At 43.7% G+C, this 15,123-nt stretch overlaps 1 protein-coding gene and 1 pseudogene across 5 annotated transcripts in view; both read right to left on the bottom strand.

Moving 5' to 3' along the window:
• AUTS2 (activator of transcription and developmental regulator AUTS2) overlaps positions 1–15,123 on the bottom strand; it is a 1,062,127-nt gene that overhangs the window by 885,494 nt on the left and 161,510 nt on the right. The gene's annotated exons all lie outside the window — the stretch shown is intronic.
• On the bottom strand, positions 3,406–3,589 carry LOC115936558 (U4 spliceosomal RNA; annotated as a pseudogene).

Here is a 15,123-nt window from a genome sequence, read left to right as displayed (position 1 = left end):
GAAGTGCCCCTGAAGGTGCCCCCTCAACACCCACACGCCAGCCCGCCGCGGTGGGGTCGGGGACGCCAAAAGACGGGGCGGGGAGAGGGTTTCCCAGCTCGGCCTCTGCCAGCGCAGATCAAAGCCCCCACACCCATGCCCTCATCTCTCCCCCTCCCCGCTCATCCGCTTAGATTGGGATGCTTCTGGGTTGAAAGGAGTAAAAATGTTTTAAGGGAAAAAAAAAAAAAAGATGCACCATTGGTGTGCATGGATTAGACACCAAGAAGTCACCCACACATAAAGCTCTGCATCTGCTTGAAAACCTTCGTTGATGACATTACATATTCATCCGTTTACTGCCCCTTTTCTAAAGACCTGCATAAACTTTTTATAATTCGGTTTTTAGGAAAGGGTTTTCATCTTCTTAGAAACCTGGTATGTTTCCTGTTCTTGAAAAATAAAAATCAAGTGCCCTACCCTGTTTCCTTTTTTTTTTTTTTAAGATTTTATTTATTTGACAGGGACAGCAAGAGAGGGAACACAAGCAGGGGGAGCGGGAGAGGGAGAAGCAGGCTTCCCGCTGAGCAGGGAGCCCGATGTGGGGCTCAATCCCAGGACCCTGGGATCATGACCTGAGCTGAAGGTAGATGCTTAACGACTGAGCCACCCAGGCGCCCCCCCCTTTTCCTTTACAAGCCCGCATGCTAGGTGTTAAGAGCTGAACCAAACAGCTAATTAGAATATTTGTTCCCTAGTTGTATTTCTTTTTTTAAAGGAGCATAGTATGAAAGTTTCTTTTTTTGAAACTTGCTTCAAGGCCACTGTGGGAACAGACAAAAGCAGAAATTATGAATAATGGCCAAGTCCATGATGGCTGACTTTGGGGAATCTCTTGGGTGTCTTCCCTCTTAGTTCCTCAGACTTTCCACTTCACTTGGATGTTTCTGTTCTTGAAGAGTTGCACAAAACCAGGTATCCTATAAGCTAAGTTATACTCAACACCAGAAGAACGCAACTGGAAGGACTTTAGAAACCAAATAATCGTTTCTTACTTTGTTTCCCTGTATTTGGGATTTAATGCAGGAAGTTGCCTTAGGTTGAAGTCTGCTCAGACCTCACCAACTCCACATCAAATCTCCAACATAGTGGAGTCGCCCTTCCCCTAAAGCCTCTAGGTTTTGTTTTCCCCAACCTGCTACTCTTGGCAAAGTAACTTCCACCTTCTTCCTTTGCACCCTCTTCCATATGGCTGGAATTAATGAGCCTGCAAGCTGGGGGTAATGTCTCTCCACAGCTGTCTTTTCAAGCAATTATTTAGAGACAGAGGAGGAAGTCATTAACAATCCTGGGAGTCAGCCAGAGACAGCTCTGCCACACAAAACACTCAGATAGGGCCCTGGGCCAAAAGGTCACGTTTTATTGGGGGGTTGGTTTGGGGCGGGGTGGGGTAACAAAATAGACAGGGAGGAAGATAAGGAAGAGGGCAGCAGGTTTTCACTATACTTTTCTGCCATCTTGGGCAAGAACAATTTCTTCTGTGCAAAAAAGAAAAAGTGTAGCTGAACCAATCAGGAATTCATTTAAGACTGACTACAGGCAAGAAGGAAGGCATGCCAGCGAAAATAATGCCTCTCTAAAAAGTCTGTCCTTTAAGGCCAAAATAGCTGCCTAAAACAGTGGTGAAAGTGCCGCCTCTTTCCCAGGACGCTGGGGATGTGGGTAAGACTGGTGACAAATGTTAAAATGGTAGTTACTATACTAAATGTTACTGAGTCTATGTAAAAGTATGCCTTACTAATGAAAACCAAAACATTTTATGCAAGGTGGTGGACTCCTTTTGCTATGTCTACCCACTCACCACACCAGAACTGGTCTCAGCAACACCAAATTCTCCTGAATGCTCTAGAGACAGCCTGCTCTGCTTCCAGTTAGTTTCTCCTCTTGGATAAAAGTAGGCTATCTTTCTGTGAAAAGGAAAGAGCTTCTAGATTTTCCTTGTTTGTTAAAAAAGAAAAGTAACTAGGCTCATCTTTCTTTTCCCTTCTCCAGAAACAGACCACACAGAGATGTTTTGAGAAACCAGTCAACTTCGGCCTGGTAATCTGATTTTTAAAAACAATGTTCAGGGGCAAGACAGTGTCTCTGTGGACGCCAATCTTATAAAATCATCAGAAATGGAAAGTCCTGTGAAAAATTTAATTGTCATGTTCTGGATCAAATGTGGAAAGCCAGAAGGAGAAAAAGTTCCAATTTGACTCTGACTCTAAGCAGTGTTATAATCTTAGTTTCCCGGTCAAAGGATACCAACACTCATCTTGTAGGTTTATGTTTTTTAAACTTTTTTTTTTTTTTTAATTTTTTTAGAGAGAGCATGAGCTAACACAAGCAAGTGTGAGTGGGGCAGAGGGAGAGGGAGAGAGAATCTTATGCAGGCTCCACACTCAACATGGAGCCCGATGCAGGCTCGAGCCCACGACCCTGAGACCATGACCTGAGCTGAAATCAATAGCCGGACACCCAACTGTGCCACCCAGGTGCCCCACACTCTTGTTTTTCGAACTTTTTAAACCATAACACAATAAAAACACATTATCATCAGGATCTGGTACATACACACATATCGGAAACAATACACACTCTTACTAAGTGTGATATACTCTGATATCACCTATTTGATTCCACTTTTTAAAAAAATGCTGTCACCCACTAATTGGTTAAGAAATGCTGCTTTAAAAACCACTGTGAGAGGGTGTCTTGTGGAACAGATGTACTTAAGTGGCATCCAAGAGCAAAGAGCCCCCCGCCTTCAGGAGGCTAAGACAACTGAGGGGTCTCTTTTCATACAATACTGTCCTTTCAGAGGAAATGACAGAAAATTTAACTCCTGTTTATCAGGGTAGTCCAGAGACTACACCACACCATTCCATTCTCTGAAAGTGAAAAGCTACTGCACTGGGTTATGTTGTCAACCAACCGCTGAGTTAAGCCTCCCGCTGTTGGCACTCTGCTCTTGAGAACGGATTCTTTGTTCAGGTACTGCTTATCCTTCACTTCATTTCAGATCCCCAAAAGTTATTACCACTTAAAACAAAACAAAAATAACAACAGCAAACCCTGCTGAACAACTATTTGGACTAAGAAGGAGCCTCGCAATCACATGCAACAATTTCATGAAAAGTACACCCTAAAAATCTCAAACTGTCTTAACACAATCTATACTATAAGCAACTAAATGATGAATTTTAATCCAGCTAACAAAGGCTGCATGTCCAGGGATAAAAAGGGAAGATGTGTCCTCAAAATACCCTCAAAACTGTAGAGAAAACAAATCATTTAAAAGTTTCTCTGCATGGTAGGGGGTGCCTGGCTGGCTCAGTCACTTAGTTGATGACTCTTAATCTTAGGGTGGTGAGTTCAAGACCCACTTTAAAAAAATTAATAAAAATCATAATTTATCGGGCACCTGGCTGGCTCAGTTGGCAGAGCATGCAACTCGTGAGTTGGAGCCCCACGTTGGCTGCAGAGATTTTAGGGAAAAGTTTTCAATTAGCAATAATCGCACCTCGGATAAACCTCATTGGCTACGATACTGCCACTGAGCAAAGCTGGGTGTAGAGATTATAAGTAAATAAACTTTAAAAAAAAAAGTTTCTATGCATGCTAATATCCCATAACTTTAACAACTGAAGTGTTTAAAATATTTTAGGTAATAAAAACTCTATTTTTTTAAAGGCCATTTATTTATTTTATGGTCATTTTTAAGAAGGCCTTCCACGACCACACTTACTGAAATAGCTCCTGATGCCATTTTCTTCCACGTTTTTTTTTTTCTTTCATACCATTTATCACCACCACCATCATTATAAACTTGTCTTCACCACCACCCCTCAGGAGAATTTAAGTATCATGACGGCAAAGACATTTTATGTTTGTTTACCACTGCATCCTTAGTACCTAGAATAGTACCTAGCACACAGTAGAAACACAACAGATAGTTGTGAAATTAATTAGTGAATTAAAAGAGTAGAATGTTGACTCCAATGCCAACAAGCCACATGCCTCCTCCCTCCACCTCCTCCATGGTCAGGAGAGAATCACAGGAAGACAAGCAAGCTCTGTTTTCTGAAGGCATCAGCTGTTCATCATGCCACTGCCTTCCAGTATCTGTTCCTTTTTTCCTTTCCATTTACAAGTAACAACTCCCCAGGTCCCCTTGGCATTATTCTGGGTCAACCAGCTGCTCATTTCCTCTTAATGAAACGAGATATGTGGAATCAAAACATGTCTCGCTGATGCCACCCCTTCAGAGCCCGTCTAAGGCTGGAAGCCTTTCAGCCAAGCCCCTCACACCCCAAAATAAAAAGAGCACCAAACCCCAAGTAGGAAAAGGCAAGGCAAACCAAAACTCTCTGAATCAAGATGCTCCAGCATAACTGAAGACAGCTTCATCTACCCCCTTTCTCCTCCTCATCAAAGGGATAGCTGGACCTTGAGAAAGAGAGCGTTTCTTCTGACTGGTTACTCCAAGTTGTGAGAGGAAAGAACATGCCCTGATTTTAGACTTTTCCAACTGGCAGCTGAGGACTGACTTCTCATTAGCACTTCAATCACCCATCTGAGTCTCTCCAAGGGCCACATAATCTTTTGTACAATAGCCTGACCAAGCTGGCAGGGGAAATTTTCCTGGAATCGAGGCTCTCCTTCTTTCCAACCTTGTGTGGCTGGCACTTGATGCCATTCTTGGGTGGTTCAGTGCCTACTCACACTGGAAAACATGCTCAAGTGTCTGGGGGTAGTAGTTAAAGGTGGGAGGGGGCTGTCATAGCAGGATAATAAAAGCAAATCACCTGGTAAAACAGAAGATGAATGCATAAATCCAGGCAGAGAATTTGAAGTAGAAATGCATTACCGACTAAAGAAATCATTTCAAATGACTTATACTACAAATTGGCTTTAAGAGACATCTCGGTGTGCACATGTATTCCCCGCTGAATGGTGATACCTATTCAAATGATCAAAAACAGTCCGTTCTTAAATTCAGGATAAATCCCAGACCTCAGAAACAGTAAAGGGAAAAAAAAAAAAAAAGGTTCAAAAGCAGAAAGGCAGTCAATGTTACTCTCAGGACCAATCTCTCTGATACGCCTCAAGCTTGCTAAGAGCATTTTTATGCCACAGGCATGCTACTTTCTTGCCCTCATTTTATTTCACAGAAGTCCTTCCCTAACAGCCATGGAATATCCGAGAAAAGAAAAGAAGGAGAGGGCAAAGGATTCAGCTATCTCCCCTGCTTGGAAAAGACTCAAGAGCCGGGAAAGATGCCGCAAAAATCAGTGTGGGCACAACAAGCAGCAACAGCCAACAAAACTGAATCCCAGTGAGAAATCTTCCGCTCTGTAACTGGAGAACAAGCGTCTACTTCAGTGACCAGTGTCCAGCTCAGTACAAACCATGTGGTTACAAGGACCAGAGCCGAGGCCCCTCCTGCCATCGCCGCAGGTCTGGTCCCTCCTCAACAGACTTCCGGCAGTCCCAGTGTAAAATCATTCCTCCCTCTACCGCGAACGCTCTAATCTCCAGAGGATGACCTGCCTCACACACAGATTCTCAATGAGGCACAGGAGAGAGCCACCAGAACAGTGGTGCTTCAAGTCACAACAGGTCTGGATATGTCAACCAGGATAAGTGAAGCAAAAAAAAGATGAGCAGCACCCTCTTGAGAGGGTCAAAGGGATTACGCTGAACACGTGGCAGGGCTGGGCATACAAGGGAGCACCCCAGCATGTGGACTGTGGATTTGCATATGGGTAAGAGCGGCCCAGGGCAGGGGACACAACTTTAAGCCAAAGCTGATACACAAACAAATCCACGTAACTGGACTCTCAGTACTGAGCTAAATATTTAGAATCCATTTAAATAATTCTTAGAGAATCAACAAGGCCTTTCAGAAAAGGGAATTACTCTTGTGAGGCACAAGACAGCTAAATTATAGCTGCCTGAATCAACTGCCCAAAGTCAAGGCAACGTAACACATTGCTCCTTCCCAACAGAGGATGCTCTCTAAAAGTTAGAGTTGGTTGTAATATAAGGTAGGTTTCTTAATTTTTTTTTTTTTTTGCGGGGGGGAGGAACCTCCCTCCCCCGTACTCCCCTTTCTCTTCAATGGCAGATTTCCCTCCCTGATTAGCTTTTCCTAAAATTAAGAGGGAAATTATCTTTCACTCCCCAGGGTACATACTAGCCAGGGAGCCTGGGAACCTGCTGAGGGAAAAGTCTCTGGGATTGTTTACAAGGCAAATAATTGAAAATTGACTGTAGCTACAAATAAAAGTCCCTCTTCTTCTTGTAGGGATCCTGCAAAAACCATCCAGATTGGAAGATACCCCTCAGGTCAAGGTTCTAAAACCCGGCCCCCCCATCAGACGTACCCGACCTGACACAGATAGCAGCCACAAGCCGGTATTTCTAACAAACTCCCCCAGGTTATTCTGAAGGCCTGGAAACACCGAGTTAATCTCTCTGCCTCCACTTACAAACGGAGAATTTACAAGTCTTTCCACTCGAAAGCCCAAGTACAGTGTCCAGCTACAGGCCTTCATGCCAGGGTCTGTAACCTGAGAATGACTGACCCAAAGGCACTTGGTCCAGCAGTCACACACGGCTGACCAGAGAAAGGCAGCCAACTCTCAGCTCATAAGCAGCTCCCTCTCCACAGCTTGGTGTGTGGCCTTTGAAACAAGTGGGAAGGGAAGGAGAGAAAAACAAATAAAAACCAGTCACTGCAGTCTACACTGAGGTTAGATTACAAGTAATGTGGCGAAGTGCTTCAAAGAGACTGGAAATCCTCTGATAGAGATGCCTGTCAATTCCTGCAGTATAATCAGCTAGTAAAACGTTAAACAAACAAGTATTCTAGCTCTTTGCCAACAGGCCACCATGGGTGGGGCAGAAGAAGAGCCTTCTGCTTAGGAGAGCTGGTCTCCAGTGTGAAGCCAAGGCCAAGTTGCGATTCACAGCACCCACTGTCTCCAGGTGTTCCTGCTGGTGCCTCCAGCCAGCGTATAGCCACTACCCAGAGCCCACAGCTAGTGCTGTTTGTGGTCCTCACTGGCCCCCGTACCCACACAGGCCCCCGCTCCACAAAGAGGCACTGTTGTTCCTCCTAAAGCCGGTGGTGGTAGGCAGATGTATTACCACTAGAAGGAATTTGTTTTAATGTTATTTTTCATTCCAAGAAATAAAAATAAATAAAACCATTTCTCAACTCTAAGTGTAATTCTTAGAAAATACCGTAACAACGGATAACCTTTTACTGGGCTATGAAGACAAAGTCTTGAATTCAGGGAAAGAGAAGTGTACTTTCATTAAGGACTAATATGATAGAAAAAGCTAAACTGGGGAAGACTCAAGATCCAGAGTCTGGTCCCAGCTTCACTGCTGTGAAATTAAACTGGTTATGTAATCCTGCTAGATCCCTTTGGGAACATGGGAAATAGGAGAGGGAGTAGGAGGAAATGATCAAGTTTTTTTTTGACTTTACAAATGTAATTCTAATTATTTAATTTATAGCTTTGTGGGTAGCTCTTTAAATTGTGATTGAAAACACAGTTCAACCTGACTAAAATCCTATCAACCCCAATTAAAAGGAAAGGAGAGAGTATCCGCGGTTGTTTTGGTCTGGTTTGTTGCTTGTTTTCAAAAGGATTCAGGAAAGGCGATGAGGTGAGAGTGGAAATCATGACAGCTACTAATGATCTCATTTAACTTGAGCAAGGACACTCAGCAATGACCATTTGTTCCTAGATTCTGCTTTTGTGCATTTACCACTAAACCCTGATGCAAACCTTCCTTTCGGGCTCCTGTGTGTAGCTACATCCACTTACAGCTCTATACATGACAGCAGGCAGGCACACAGTGACCAGCCACCTGTGAAATTAGCATCAAATGGTCTGATCAGGTCTCTTTACCGCCCTCCTCCTTTTTGCCCTGAGCCAAAAATCCAGACGAAGCAGTTAGACCAGAGTTGTATCATGCTTCCTTAAGGACCTGTGGATGGACAGTAACCCCTATCACCAACACAGACATTTCATTGTACATCATTCCAGTGGGCTTTAAAAGATAGAGGTCAAAATTTTAACAAGCACCAACTCTCTAATATTAATTTTATAACTCTGAGCCCTATGAAATCTATTACAACAAAGGCTCCAGTAGTTCTAAGAAATTAAGCACAGGCCTATTCTTACAGTGCAAGTTATTTTAGAATCAATTAAGCTTAATAAAATTAAAAATAAAATTTAACACTGACATCTAAAATTTGATGTGGCTAAATACCAGTTAGGACTGAAAATGAAAGACCTCTTTAGATCTCAGGTAGCTATGACTAGTACCTATTAAGACAATGAATTTCCAGCTATATTTGTTCCATTTATGTTCCTTTATTTCGAACATAACAGATTTCTTGCCCGAGTGGGGAACTACAGGGCAGTTTTTCGTAAAGCTCCTGGAGAATAAGCTCTTGCTGTCCTTGCTAATACACAAGTGCATGATATCAAAGACCACCTTGTTGATTCAGTCAAAAAACATGGATTAACGGAGCAGATGCTATGTGTCAGCAGGCTCACTGATAGACAGGGGGTGGGGGTACGGGGGTGTCCATGAGAAACAGAATAATGTCCCTAAAATTGTACTAGCATTCACATACATTGAATACTGACAACTATGTGCAGGACTTTATACATGAATAAACAGGCTTAGAGGGATGAAATGTAAAAATGGTAATCATTTCTCAAAGTTCAGCTTCTTGTTAGCCCACAACCCCTGGCCACACCTCACTCCAACTACACACACATACAAGCCTGTTGGAATATGAACAGATTTCTAACTACATCAGGAAGGTGGGGGGGTCAGCAAAGGCTTATCATGGATGGTGGTGATGAGTGCCTCAGTCCTATGCACTGCCCCTTGCTGAGTGGTAAACCATTCCTGTCCCTGATGAAGAGCTCACAAACTCATCAGCCTGTCCCAAGAAACAGCTAGAAAACAGGTTGAATTTGTTGACAGCATTACCTTTTTAAGAATGCAAATCATCCCTTTCTCTTCCCTTATCATTCTTTAAGATCAGGCTAAATCATTCCTGTGGTCTCTCCACACCCCTACAGCCCAGGGTAACATCATCTGCTTCTCAATCCTAAAGTTCTACATCCCCAACATGTATTGAACCAGTGAGTCTCAAGCCTGACTGCGTATCACAACCATCTGGGGGGCTTTAAAAAAAGCCTAGGTCATATTCCACAGAGATTCTGATTTAACTGGTCTAGAGTGGGCCCTGACATGGGTACTAGGCACAGAGGCAAAGTTGAAAACCATGGCATCAGACCAGTGTTTCCCCAGTGCGGTTTCCAAACCAGCAGCATCAGCATCATCTAGGTACTTGTTAGAAATGCCAATTCTCAGGACCCAGAACAAATGAATCCTAAACTCTGGGGATGGGGTCCTGTGATCTGTACTTTTAACAAGCCCTGAAGGTTTTTCTGAGGCACACTAATGTTTGAGAACCACTACATTAGATCATCTAAGAATCCTAAATTATTACTTTACTGTTAAAGTTAACTTTTTTTAAAGATTTTATTTATTTGAGAGCGAGATAGAAGGAGAGAGAGAGCATGAGCAGGAAGGAAAGGGAGAAGCAGGCTCCCCTCAAGCAGGGAGCCCGATGTGGGTTCTATCCGAGGACCCTGGGATCATGACCTGAGCCGAAGGCAGATGCTTAACGGACTGAGCCATCCAGGCACCCATGTTACAGTTAAGTTTAAAGTCATTTTACCTCTTGCCTTCCCAGTTAGATGACAAGATTCTCAGTGGCAGAAGCTCTATTTTTTATTTATTTCTATGTATCTTTGCAGTCAGTACTGTGCCTTACACAAGTCAGAGCTTCATTAATATTTATTGGGTTATCATGACCAAGGCTCCATATGGAACACAACCCACACCCTCCATGGAGAAAGGGGAGAGCCCTGGATGAACTGCCATGAATGATCGGTCTGCAGAAATCCGCTGAAATGCAAATACCCTCCCACCCCACATTGGTCAGCTCTCTCATAATACCCAAACATCCTCTTCCTTTCATTGAGTGTCACAAAGGGGAGGTTTAGAAGGAATCACCCTGAAGTGGAAAGTTTTCTTCAACATCTACTTTTTAAAAGAAAACAAAAATCATTTGAAAGCAATTTTATATTCAACAAAATTCAACACTTATTGATCACCTATCAAACCCAAAGCACTGTGCTGGAAATCACTACGGATACAAATATGTCTTAGGCATCAAGCCTCAAATGCCTCAGAGTAAAACAGCAGTGTCTACAGAGCTCTATTCTAAGACCTAGCTTTTCAGGGAAAACGTTATGTTATTGTCTACATAAAAGGAAAAATGTTCATAGGAACTGCTCGAGAAATGTTAGCTGTTTCTACCAGGACCTGGGAGCAACATCTTCAATGAAACCAAAGTATTTTCTTGAACTATAAAGTGTACAAATATCCTTTAGAAAAACACTTAGGTAATACAATTTGAAATAAACACAACTATTCCAATACGTGACTATCAGCACCACATACGCACATACCACAACACAACCAGAAAACCTGGGAGTGTTTGGGACTAGAAACCCCTGAGTGACCAATTAGAAAACAGCATGGGTCGGGAAGAAGACCTTCCACTTATTAAAATGTTCACACACTGGCTCACTTACGGTCACACAGCTGGGGTAACCTAGAAATGCCCACAAAGCTACAGTAAGACATGCACCTCTAAAATTCCCTTAGAGACCGTGCCTTTATTATTCCTCCAAACACGCTGAGTTGTTTTAACCACACAAGGGTGAGTAAGTGTAGGGGGTGCGAGGGAGAGGTTATGACGGTTACTGAAACCACCACTTTCCCAGTTTATTTTTGGCCTCAGTTGAGAGAAGCTTCATCATGAATGGGGATGGGGGCCCACTACTGAGGAAGTGGTCCGCCTCAGTCCCAGGAAGGATTAATGGTCAGTTAACTCCTATTTTCTCCCATAGGCCAAACAACAGAGATGCTGGGAAAGGCCGTGTACACCACACATGATGAGAACAGAGCACTCTGGGGAATGGTACTATGGCCAGGGGCCTCTCAAAGGAAAGGCAGGACAAGACACAAGTGTGCCATCATGTTCCTTCTATCTCAGCGCTCTCGGGGCTGCCTAAGGAAACAGTGACTCCTTGTTACTAACTCCCTGGTCTACTGAGCGAGCGAGCAAGTCAGACCTTTACCCAGGAACGATGTCACAGACGCAGCATTCATGGCTTCCGTTTTCTTAAGAACCAGAGGATGAAATCTGAAAACACTCTGAAAAGTTCCCTGATAGCCCCACCTTCTCTGCCGTACCCAAACCTTCCGTGAATACCTTCAGTGACGTAAGACTGACTTACACTTTGGAAAGTCTTGTCAGAATGCTCTTCCAGAATCAGGGCCATGATGCATTTCTCTTCTCTTTCTTATTACTAGTCCTGGTTCTACACGAGGAAAGAAGAAACTGACTAATCCCTCTTAGAAACCACAATCCACGTAAATATTTGGAGAGCACTACTGTGCGCACATTTTTCAAGTGTTATCCCTCCTAATGCAGACTGAAGATTCCCAGTGCGTATTCCCCCCCCACACACAGATAATTCCCTTACCAAAACATCAACACGGTTAGAAGCTGTAACAGTGTCTGACCTCCTCTGACACTAGTCATCTGATGACCGTAAGCATGACACATACAAAAACACGCAATGGAAACAAAGACCAGCTAAGTAAGCACTGAGTACTTAAAAAGACTGGAGACTAGGAGAGTGACCCCAGGAAGGACCAGATTCAGCTCTGGCTAGAACAGGGGAATCCCACAATGAATTCAGGGGGAGAGAGAGAGAGACAGAAAGAGTGAGAGAGTATGAAGGGCCAATCTCTGGCATCTATTATTTAAAAGCAGAGAAACCAGACACGGGGTATTTCCAAGGGTGCAGGACCAAAACAGAAAAGCTATCAGGAATAACATATTGACACCCAGTCATGACTTGCTTTAAATCTGGTACCAGATTCGAAAAAGGACTTTCCTTCTAGCATCCAGGGAGTGTTGGCAGCTCACCTGGCCCAGGCAGGAGACACAAGCAGCCAACCTCCTGATGGGGTTTCTGCTAGTTCTGCTCCAGGACAGAAGATCCAGCTGCTCTGGGATGAAAGCATTCCCTAAGACGACTCCCTCCCCCGCTCACATCCAGTCTTAGCCACTGTGCTATACGCATCAAGGTGTACCAGTCAGACCAAACTGCTGTCAAGGGGACAATAAGGAGTGTAAGGAGGCCTGACTCACCCAGGGGTTGGAAATAGCCCATCAGTAGGAGACAGCCCATGGATTCCCTGGCAGGATTAAAAAACCCAGCCTAAAACCCAACATGTAGCCACTAGGTTAAAGTGAAGCCAAAGGGAGAGGCCAAAAGCTGTAATACTGGGTTAGGAACCATTTCCCAGCGTCTGTTTAGAGCAGGATGGTGGGACAGAGAGCACCACCCCCAGGGAGGTACTGATGAGAACCACGACCTTCAAGGCAGCAGCACCTTGCACAAGCCAATGTGGACTCCATCCTGCATTAGCCAACAAGAAGATAATGCCCTCAGAGGATGGGAGAGGAAGGTGTGGCCCAAGTATGAGATAAACCAAAAACACACCACCGTGCAGTTTTTTTTTTTTAGGTCCCACGATCACAATGTAGACTTCTCAGGATACCATGTAATATTCTTTACATTACCCAACAAAAACATACAAAAAATTATCTCCATGTGGGGATAAGACATTTAATGGTTTCTAATTATGTATTCTGTTTATTCTGCAAGTACTTATCTGGTAATTTATAATTTACCAGAACAAGTTTCTATTTGCACAGATTTCTAACAGATTTATATTCTGAAGAATTCACAACTAGCCTAGATTACTCCAGAGAGATCAGGAGCTCCCGAGAGCCACCAGCCACATCAGAATCAACAGGGGCATTAATTAAAAAATATATATATTGGACTTCGTCTTAGATCTACTGAACCAGGCAGAATCTCTAGGGGTGAAGACTGGCCCCGCGCACTATTATAAATCAACTTACTGAAGTGTAATTTACCGGCTCTAAATATACACTTTGATGAGTCTAACAAATATGTACATGACGAGATATGTAATATTTCCATCATCCCCCAAAGTCCCCTCGTGTTGAGCCCATAGATTTTTGCCGACATTTCTCATTTTTAAAATTTGTTTCAAAATATTAACAATAATTGCTTGATGGAAGTATTTTTATGATGGCGGCTTTAAAATTCTTGTCAGAATTGCAACATCTGATTCATTTCAGTGTTGGTGTCTGCTATTGGCTGTTCTCATCCATGCTGTAATTTTCTTGGTTCTTAGGATTTTTTATAAGGACATCTTTAGTTAGCAGGCAGTGTCCCTGTTGAAATGTTTTTGTAGATTGTATATAGATTCTGCTTCCTCCTGGGCCTGCCAACATGAGCCTGGCAAGAGTAGAGCACTGAGTCACCTCACCAGCTTGCAGGTGGCAGGGTGGAAGTTGGCCCACTGACACCTTCCCAGGAAAAACGGGGCACTGCCTCATTACCTCCACAACGGAGGGTGTGAGATCAGATGCCCCTAAGCCTCACTGTCACCACGGAAGGGGAAGCAGAGGGCTGACTCAGGGTGCTTCAGGAAGGGGCAGGAGGGGAATGAAAGCTCCCCTTAAAGGTGGACCCGACTGACACACCCATGGCCCTGCCCCCAAGCACTGCCTAGTTCCACGCAGAGGGGACTGGAAGATCAGCGCCCTGCTTGGCTGTGCAGACACCACACCCCAGGGGAACTGAAGTGCAGTCTGCTTCCAAGGGGCAAGGTGGAAGCTCAACTTCCTGCTTGGCCAGGCTGAAGCAGCGGGGATGGAAGGGGAGAGTTCTTCCCTTGGTATCTGGCTGCAGTTAGGGAGAGTATTGCCAAAAAGGTTTTCTGTTGTTAGCCCACCTTTTTCCCAGGCCTCTGGCTAGGGGGAAACAGGCTTTACTCTTAGAGCTTTTTTGATCTGTGCCTCCTGGTGATTCCGGGTTGGGAGGTTTCTGTAGCACCCTGTCTGAGATATATGGGAGTCAATACTCAAACCCAAGGGACCCACCTGCCCTGTTGTTTCTCAAGTCCTCAGGTCCTAGGCAGCCTGCCCTCTTCTTTCTACCTTTCAGAGACTTCATGTGCTTCTTTGTTGTATTATGTCCAAGGTTTTCAGTTTAAGGGGGAGGACCTAGGAGGAATGCGGCTACTCTATCTGGACAGAACTGGAAATCTCTAAGCTGTTAGTCTAAAACGCCCTCTGAATGATTTTGATGCACCAACAGATTCAGGAACTGTTACGCTATTCTAGAGCACCAGAGAAAAATCAGACCAAGTCGGGGCTCAATCAAGTAACTCCCCAATGACAGCTAATACCTACTAAATGCTTGCTATGTACCAGGTACCTTAATAAACACTTCATTTGCATTTGCTCATTTAATCCTTATAATAACTCTTATGTGGGTATTATTTTCATCATCATTTTCCATATGAAGGAAGAGATGCTCTGAGTTTCAGTAAATAGTCTAAGGCCACATGTCTCATATAGTGGACCCAGGATTCAAAACCAGACTGCTTGGCTCTTGGAGACCACATTCTTACATACTCTACTCTCTCACACAATGCAAGGCTTATAAAGCCTACCTTTATGTGTGCATTTTAAAATTTATTCAAATACGCTAAAGCATTATCCTACAGTAATAAATAAAGTCAAGGAACACAGAAATCAAAAAGATTTGCCTTGGGCTATAAATTCAGAAATTCATTGACATCCTCTCTCATTTGAGTGGTGTAAATCATTAAGTCCTAACTCCTTGGTCTGCCTTTTCATAATCTGATTCCAGCCTGTATTTTCAAAGGTAATTCCCACCTTAAGACTGTAAGTTCCCTGACAGGAAGGCCCTTATACTCCTATCAGACTATACTGTTGTGTATAACCAACTCAGTAAACATTTACTGAACGAATGAGAGAAGGAATGAATCCAACAGAGAGCAACCAAAGTA

The sequence above is a fragment of the Leptonychotes weddellii genome, chromosome 5, assembly GCF_054177405.1.
Source record: "Leptonychotes weddellii isolate Sample4059 chromosome 5, ASM5417740v2, whole genome shotgun sequence".
NCBI classification, from domain to species: Eukaryota; Metazoa; Chordata; class Mammalia; order Carnivora; family Phocidae; genus Leptonychotes; species Leptonychotes weddellii.
Note: the sequence above shows the minus strand (reverse complement) of the source record. Positions and strands in the feature narration are given on the sequence as shown.